This window comes from Silene latifolia, chromosome X, assembly GCF_048544455.1.
Source record: "Silene latifolia isolate original U9 population chromosome X, ASM4854445v1, whole genome shotgun sequence".
In the NCBI taxonomy this organism is placed as follows: Eukaryota; Viridiplantae; Streptophyta; class Magnoliopsida; order Caryophyllales; family Caryophyllaceae; genus Silene; species Silene latifolia.
In genome coordinates, this window is record NC_133537.1 from 40,624,554 (window position 1) to 40,633,489 (window position 8,936).

An 8,936-nucleotide genomic window follows, 5' to 3' on the forward strand; every position below is an offset into this window, starting at 1 on the left:
TGTGATTTTATTTCTCTAGAAATCTCATAAGATTGTAGAGAGCATAGGAGGATTTTTCTTACACTAGAAAAATGGGAAGAATGTGATCGAAGCCATTTGGTGTTCAGAATTAAGCATATGTGGTCGTTGGTCAATGGTCGATACAAAACACAATTTATACTTCACAAACAACTCTACAATTAGTAAAGAGGCAAGTAAAGGTCGGATCCCAAGGGACGGGTATTGAAATGAAGATTCTATTGTAACTAGTGGTGTCTAGGGGTGTCACAAATTGGGTTGATGTAGAAGGTTACTAAACTAAAATAGCAATGAAAATAAACTAACAAGGTAAATGAAATAAGGGTGTAAACAATTGATTAAAAGCACTAGGGTGTCATGGGTTCATAGGGGAATCATGGGATATGATCATACAAACATGTTCTCAAATTATAAGCAAGCAATTATTGTTGTGATGGATTGAGTTGGGTTATATCTTACAATCCTAGGAAAGTTTGGGTCCCGGAGCCGAATCTCTTGGATTGTACAACACCTACAAGTCGACTTAATCTTCCCTACTTAACACATGCATGGTCTAACAAGACTCGAGTTGGGTTATGTCTTACAAGTCAAGTTGAAAGGATAGAAGATGATAGTAAATGCAAGGATTCATAGGCTTAGCATTTCATCAAATATAACATGTGCATGCATTAAGATCAAAACAAGCAAGCAAATAAGATATGAAAGCATATTAATTTAAGCATGAATCATTCCCCATGTTGGTTTCCCCTAATCACCCATTAAACCCTAGCTAAGAGACTACTCACTCATTATCATATTGATCATGCTAGAAAGGTTGTCAATCATACTAACATAATGAAACATGATGAATAAATGAAAGTAATTAGCAATAATTAAAAAGGGATTAAGAGATTATACCTACTAATGATTCCAATAATAAAGCAAGAATAATAGAAGTACTTGAATCCTAGATTGAGAGGTTGTCAATCTCCCAATAATAACCCAAATAATCTTCAATTACCCAAAATAAAGTAAGAACAAGAGAGAGATTAAGGAACTAAAACTTGGATTAAAACTTGATTAATATTTGATTACAATATTGAAGAGAGATTTGATTGATATTAACTACACTAATTATTGATAAGAAGAACATGCTCCTCTAATTAGACTAATGGGGTATTTATAGTGAAAATTAGGGAGGATGCATTAGGGTTAACTAAGGGCTAAACTAGTAATTACACTTTTAAGTTGAGCAAGGAGCCTCCGGGATTGTCCGAGAGAAGGGCTTCTCCATTTCGTAGCTTGAAGAACGAAAGCGTGGTCTTTGTCTTTGTGATCCGTGCGGCCGGGAGTCGGGACGGCCGGATTTGGGATGGACGATCCGAGCGGATCAAGGAACAAGACGCACGGATCGGGGCATGGGCAATCCGAGCGGATTCTGGTGAGGACGCTCGGATCGGGCGAGGACGGACGGATTTCTACAATCCGTTCGGATTGTAGCTCAAAGACTTTCCTTCTTCTTTTTCTTCCCTTTTCTTCATGAATTCCTTGGGGATTTCCTTGGGGACTCAAGGATCCTTTTCTCAACAATGCTCTTCTACTATGCTATGTACAAAGGCCTTCTAGTCTTGTCTCTCCTTGATGCTTGGTCATTGAATATGATCAATTTAGCCTTGTTTTGCCATGAAAATGCAAGATTCTTACTCCTTTCCTACCAAGGGATCAAAATCTCAAAGAATATGCAAAACGAAGAACTAAAGATAAGAAATGACCCAAATAGGCACTAAAAAGCATAGAAACAATGGTAATTGGGGGGGGCTAAATATGCGCCAATTATGGTCGCATCAAATATCCCCAAACCGAACCTTTGCTCGTCCCGAGTAAAGAGGTGACAAAGACTAGGACCAAAACTAACCTAACCTAATAATAATAGCCGATATGAGACAATTAGCGGGTCTCACTCCGCCCCTTCAACTCACAACAAGACAACCATGAGGTAGGATGCCTTCTTGCAAGGCAAGGTGGGTCTTGCCAAAATGGCGACACATCCAAACATTAAGCACACAAAATCAAGTAATGGATGCATCTACAAAAAGAATAGCCACTTTCCTCATCTAAGTGGCGGAAATTATCTACAAGGGAAGCAATTCAAGGGTACACAATCCTTCATAGATGCAATTTGTTTAAACTACTAAGCCTAGAAGGATACCAATAAATCACCTCCAAAATGTGTCAAGCTAGGGTACCTTTGTCCTCAATCGTTAAATGCTTTTGTCAAGAATAGACTCCTATGGTGTTAGAAACACCGGAGGATCATGAATTCCCCCTCTTGCCTAGACAAGAAGAAGGGTCGTCCCCTCTCTACCATGCACAAAAATGGATACGATGGATAAAGGGATCGATAGATGTTTGAGTTTCATTTTGGGAGTTTGCTTTTGTTTTTGTTTTCCCCCAAATTTCTTTGGCATTTGACTTTTTGAGAACACTTTCTTGCCATTTCTTTTGATTTTTGGCATTTCAATACTTGACAACTTTTTGCATTTTCTTTTGAACATTTTCAAAGTCACCCCAATTAGTAACGAGGGTGCCTTATTTTTGAAGCTTTAGGAGTTCTATTTTTGCTCCTCTTTTCTTTTGATGCATTTTTGCAAACTTTCTTTCACTTTTCATTTCATTGAACTCAAATTGATTTCTTTTTGTTTTGTGCCCATTCCCTTTGATGACAAAAATGTATGGTAGAATATGGATGAATGATAGAAGTATGCATGGTTTCAAGGGTCACCTTGGAATAAACGGTAGCCAAGGAGTTATCACACCACAAGGTACTCTTGACTAGGCCTTAATCCATGGGTCAAAGGATACTAGCATGACACATCCTAGGGTGTTTTACAAGCATTCTAACAAACAAAGTCTTAAGAATAAAAAGCATCTACTAGGGCCTATATACACTTGTCAAGCTTCCCAAATAGACGGTTTCACAAAATTTTCTAACATGCAAACTACATGCCATGATGCAACTAGCATATATACATCCTAATGCAAATGATTCTACCAACTAATATGCCAAATAAACTAAATGCAAGTCCTAAATTCACATTGTTTTACCGCATCAATCAAAATAAAGCCACATAGTCATTAACATAAAGAGGAGAAAGGAGATTGGAAAGATCATACCATGCGGTCTTCAATATCCTCATGTCTCGGATGTGGCGTAGTCAATCAAAGTGAACAAGGATGAAACAAACACAATATATACAAGACAATATATACAAAGGAAATGAACTTGTTTTTGGTTTTTTTCAATTTTTCAAATTTTTATGATTTTTGAAATTTTTCAATTTTTATGGTTTTTGAATAAAAGTTAAGAGTTAGAATTCCCATCCCCACACTAATATGGGCATTGTCCTCAATGGCCAAAATGATGGAAATTATGCAAAGAATGATGCATGATTTCTATACTAAATGCAATTCTACACTAAGCTATACTACATGATGCATGGTTTTTGTTATGACGGAGAGGATAATTTAAATTACCTCCCGTTGCGTATGCATTAACTTCCCCAAACCAAGCAAGACACTATTGCTAATGTCAAAGCATGGGGGAGTTCATGCACATGCTATGCTATGCATGAGACTAGATTGTCATTTTGGATTTTACAAAAGTGGGAACAATAAAGAACACCTCAAAGGAACCGAGGTGTGAGTCCTTTGATGTTGCTAGGACTAAACCAACAATGATCAAAATGAAAATAAAATACAAAGAGATATAGACAAACCGTGGGAGAGTAGGAATCTCCAAGGCTAGTCTTCCATCATGCTACTATCATCACCACTTCCCTCATGAGAAGTGGTCACATTGCCACTTTCCTTGGCACTTTCTTCTTTGCTTTCTTCATCATCATCTTCCTCATCATTATCTTCACCATCTTCACCATCTCTTTCTTCATCTCCACTTGCTTCTTCCTCAATATTATCATCAATCTCCTCATCATTTCCAACAACCTCATTGTCTTCCACCACTTCCCTAGATGCACCTTTAGGAAACAAGGCTTTCTATCCGCCCAACTAGGCAAAGGACAAGATGGATCAAGGAGTCCTTGCCTAGCTAGATGTAGGAGGGGAGGATATTGAGCCAAATAAGCATTCTTCCGATCTTCATAAGCTTGCTTGTGCATGGCTTGCATTAGAAGAGTGACATAATCTTTCCCAATTTCAACTCCTTGTGGTTTGAACTCTTCATATTCATAGGGGTAAGGTGGTATAACAATGGAAGAGGAGGGGTTTCATGATCACCCTTTTGTTGTTGAATGATGTACTCGGCTTCTTCGGATAGGGAAGTAAATAGTTGGTCCGGTGGACACTAAGACGGCAAATCTTTGCGGGTAAAGTGAATGATCGAGCCTCACTTGTAAGCCACCCATACTTGGTATCAAGGGAATTGTGAACAACCCACTTAAACTTGTTAATCAAGGTGGACATATCAATGAGATGGCCACCATCCTTAACCTTGTACTTGCTATCCTTATTGAAATTAGGATCAAAGTGCTTGGCTAGGACCGTGACAAGGCCGCCATTAACAATTACGGTTTGACCCTTCTTCCCACTATCTATATGGAGCCATCTATCAACCAATAGCCTCAAAGAATTGTAAGGCTTGGTGTGAATTCTTCCAATATTCAAAGTTGATTCAAGGAGAATAAAATCGAGTCCCGTGAAATGATTGGTGTCTTTCCTAGCAATTATGGTATTTCCCACAACTTTGTGCCATATTCTTATGCCCGGATGATGGACCAAAAGAGCACGACAAGCTTTAAAATCTTCAAATTTCTTCCCGGAGATTGCCTCCCAAAGAGGCTCGGGATCATACTTCCCATATTGCTTATAGAATTTATGTTCATCGCTAAGACCCAAAATTGCACCCAATTCCGGAAAGGAAATGCGTCTACTAGTGTTAGCTAGACGAAACTCAATATTTTCCCTATTCTCAACTTTTGTCACTTTTAAAGAACTTAAGAATTCCAAGACAAGGGAGGGGTATGTTACTTCCTCCATTTCAAACAATTTCTTTAAACCCATGGCATTGAAAAAGATTCTTGTTTGTTCAAAAATACCCAACTTCTCTAAAGCATCTTGGCATATGAATTTGGTGGATTGAATTTGTCTCATAGCAAACTTGACAAATGTATTTCTATGGGAGTCGGAAATGAATGTTACCTCCGGATAATGCAAGAGTTGATTAATTACCGGAGTAGAGGGCGATGCTTCCATAGGAATTTGTTGAGGTGGTTGCACTTCCAAGCTTGGTGTTGATACCACCATTGCCAAAGCTTTCTTCATTTGTAGAGCTTTTTGCCTTTGAGAGAGAGTTGTAGTCTTTGGTGCCTTTGTTGCCTTTGCCTTTGCTTTTGTTGCTCCCTTTGTTCTTGCCATTTGATGAGCTAACCAAGAAAAAGATCAAAAATCTTCAATTTGTAGAATACCCAAATCGATTTTGAAAGTGAAAGGCTTTGCCTTTATGAGAACAAAAATCAATTCAAAGGTGAAGATTTTGTTCTTGGTTTTGATTATTAATGAAGATGGAGTGATTGATTTGTTATTTGAAAGATGGTTTGATTTGATTTTGGTGAGTTTTGTTGAGGGTTTTTGTTTTTGAGATGGAGAGGATGAGGGTTTTGGTGTTATGGGTAGTGTTTATGAGTGAATGAATGAATGAATGAATGAAGGTGGGGTGGGTATTTAAAGAACTCGACAATATTAGGACGCAGGGACAATCCGTGCGGATTAGGCGCAATCCGCTCGGATTCTTGACTTCAAATTTTCAAAAATCCCGCCTAGAGACGGGCGGATTCGGGGAATCCGTTCGGATTCTCTTTGAGACGAGACGGGCGGATTTCGCTTGAGACGGACGGATTCTTGTCCAGAGATTTTTCTTTGTTTTTCTTCAGTTGCAAGACGGGCGGATTGTTCACAAGACGGACGGATTCCGTGAGACGGGCGTCTTTCCAGAAATCCGCTCGGATTCTTCAACGATCAAGAATTTTGCAGTTTTCGGCTCGGCCCAAGAGGCGTCTTCTCGGCAGGACGCTCGGATCCTCGTAGACGGGCGGATTCTCGTGAATCCGCTCGGATTGGTTCTTGTGTACACGGATTCAGTTCCATCCGTGTACCAACGCATTCCCTTATCATTCTTTCTTTCTTTCTTTCAAATCTTGTGTTCTTCATTATGGGGGCACTACTAAGGCATGAATAGCCTAGGCAATTGCCATCCCCACACTAAGGTAAAGCACTACACATCAATTAAATCATTAGTTCCTCCCTCACTTCTCTCTTTTCATGACAATTATTTTGATCAAAGTAAAAATAAATCCAAAAATGACAAAAATGCAATGCAAAAATTAAATGTAAGTTAGGGAGTTAGAAATATTTACAAGTGGTGGTTTAGGGAGGACTCCACCAAACTCTCATTCTTGATGAGATGTCAAGGAGGCATGTTCAAGGTGTTATTGATGTTGCTTAACACCTTGAAGAAGTAATCAAAAGCTTGTTCATTGTTATGGTAGAGGTCCTCAATAGACCGTGGTTCTTGTTGTTGATCATGATCGATGGCATGCCCAATGTAGGGATTAAAGATCCCTTCAAATTCGTCGTCCCAAAGACCACAAACTTCATTGAGTTGATCATTGAAAATCTCTTGCTTGGATGGAGACAACTCTCCCAATTTCTTCTCTTGGCCAAGGAGGCCATCACCTTCTTCCTTGGTTGATTTTGATGAGCTTTGCAAGCTCTCCTTGTCACAATTCACTTGCTCTTTGAATGGAGCATCTTCAACTTTCTTCCTCCATTGGAGTTCCGATTTCTTCTTCTCATCTTTTCGGCTATAATGATCAATCATGAAACATGGCTCATGCAAACGAGGAGCTCTCATGGTCTTGTCAAGATTAAAAGTTATGCTTTCATCTCCCACTTCTAGAGTGAGCTCTCCATGCTTCACATCAATCACCGCACCCGCGGTGTGTAGGAAAGGTCTTCCTAAGATGATTGGAATGTTGGAATCTTCCTCCATATCAACAATGACAAAGTCCACCGGGATGAAAAACTTCCCACCCGCACGGGGACATCTTCCCATATCCCTAGCGGTGTCTTCGTCGATCTATCGGCCATTTGAAGAGTGATATTGGTACATTTAAGCTCTCCCATTCCCAACCTTTTACTTACCGAGTACGGCATGACACTCACACTAGCCCCTAGATCACATAAGGCTTTGTTGATTGTTGTGTCGCCAATGGTACACGGTATTGAGAAGCTTCCCGGATCCTTTAACTTTGGAGGTGAACTCCTTGAAGTATGGCACTACTCACCTTAGTGAAGGCGATAGTCTCAAGTTTCGGATTGACTTCTTCTTTGTGAGGATATCTTTCATGTACTTTGCATAGGCCGGAACGTGATTGATTAATTCCGTGAAAGGAATTGAGACTTCTAAGTTCTTCACAATTTCCATGAACTTTCCAAGTTGATCATCAAATTTAGGCTTGGCTTGACGACTTGGAAAAGGAAGTCTAATCACAATGGGCTCCTTTTCTTTGGCTTTGTCTTCATTTTTCTTTGAACTTTCTTCTTTTGATGATTCCCCTTCTTTGGGACCTTGCACCACAACTTCATTCTCACTAGCTCTCACAACTTCATCCTCAACTTGCTCCTTCGGTGCTTCATACCTTGTACCACTTCTCAAGTGAATGGCACTAACCGTTTCATGTCTAGGGGGATTACCTTGAGGTGGTAATTGCCCCTTTTGTCTTTGTGAGCTCGAAGATGCTAGTTGGGTCAATTGTGTTTCCAACATCTTGGTGTGAGCTAGAATGTTGTTGATGGTGGTGTCTTTTGCTTGGCTATCTTTTTGCATTTGGGTGAAAAATTCTTGTTGATTCTTTTGCATTTGAAGGACCGCTTTTTGGACATCAAAACTTTGGTCATTGTGGTGATTGTATGGATTTTGATTTTGGTAACCTTGGTTTTGATTGAAAAAGGGTCTTTGGTTTTGATTTCTCATGGGTGGTGGAGTGTATGTTGTTTGAGGGTTTTGGACATTTTGGCTTTTGTATGAGAGATTTGGATGGAAAGCATTGGGATTGATGAGGATGCCGTCATGGCATTGACATGATGCTTTGATGATTTTGAGCTTTCCTCAAGTCTAGCCATAGCTTGTTCAAACTTCAAGTTGATTGTGTCAATGTGAGCACTAAGTTGAGCACCCAATTGAGTAACGGTGTCCACTTCATACTTTCCTCTAGTAGCCTTGCGAGGCCTACTATATTGCGAATTATGGACCGCCATTTCCTCAATCTTGCTCCATGTTTGATTGTCATCAACTTCGGTGAACATTCCATTTGATCCCATATTGAGAATGTTCCTTGAATCTTCATATAAACCATTCCAAAATTGTTGCACTAAAAACCATTCGCTAAGTCCATGGTGAGGACATGAGCGACAAATACCTTTGAACCGCTCCCAAGCTTCATACAAAGATTCTTCATCCCTTTGCTTAAAACCCGTAATTTGAGCTCTTAGCATATTGGTCTTTTCCGGTGGGTAGAATTTTTTGTAGAAAGCTAGAGCTAGCTTCTTCCAAGAATCTATTCCAAGGGTGGCCTTATCAAGGCCCTTCAACCATTGTTTTGCGGTGCCGATTAACGAAAAAGGAAATAAGACCCATCTTATTTGGTCTTGAGTCACGCCCGTTTGAGAGATAGCTTCACAATAATCACAAAATGTTTCCATATGAGAATGAGGGTCCTCACTAGGCATTCCCACGAATTGGCTCCTCTCAACTAGTTGGATGAAGGCGGACTTGGCAATAAAGTTTCCGGTAAGATGTTGTGGGGTAGGAGTACCGTTTGGTAGATCCTCCTCGGTGGGTATAGAGTGTGACGAGAATTTAGGCA

The 8,936-nt window shown here is 39.8% G+C and overlaps 1 non-coding gene across 1 annotated transcript; it reads left to right on the forward strand.

Moving 5' to 3' along the window:
• The first annotated feature begins 8,458 nt into the window (after positions 1–8,458).
• LOC141625937 (small nucleolar RNA R71) lies at positions 8,459–8,565 on the forward strand. The gene has a single exon (XR_012535678.1). It is a non-coding gene; the product is annotated as a small nucleolar RNA R71 (small nucleolar RNA).
• The last annotated feature ends 371 nt before the right edge of the window (positions 8,566–8,936 follow it).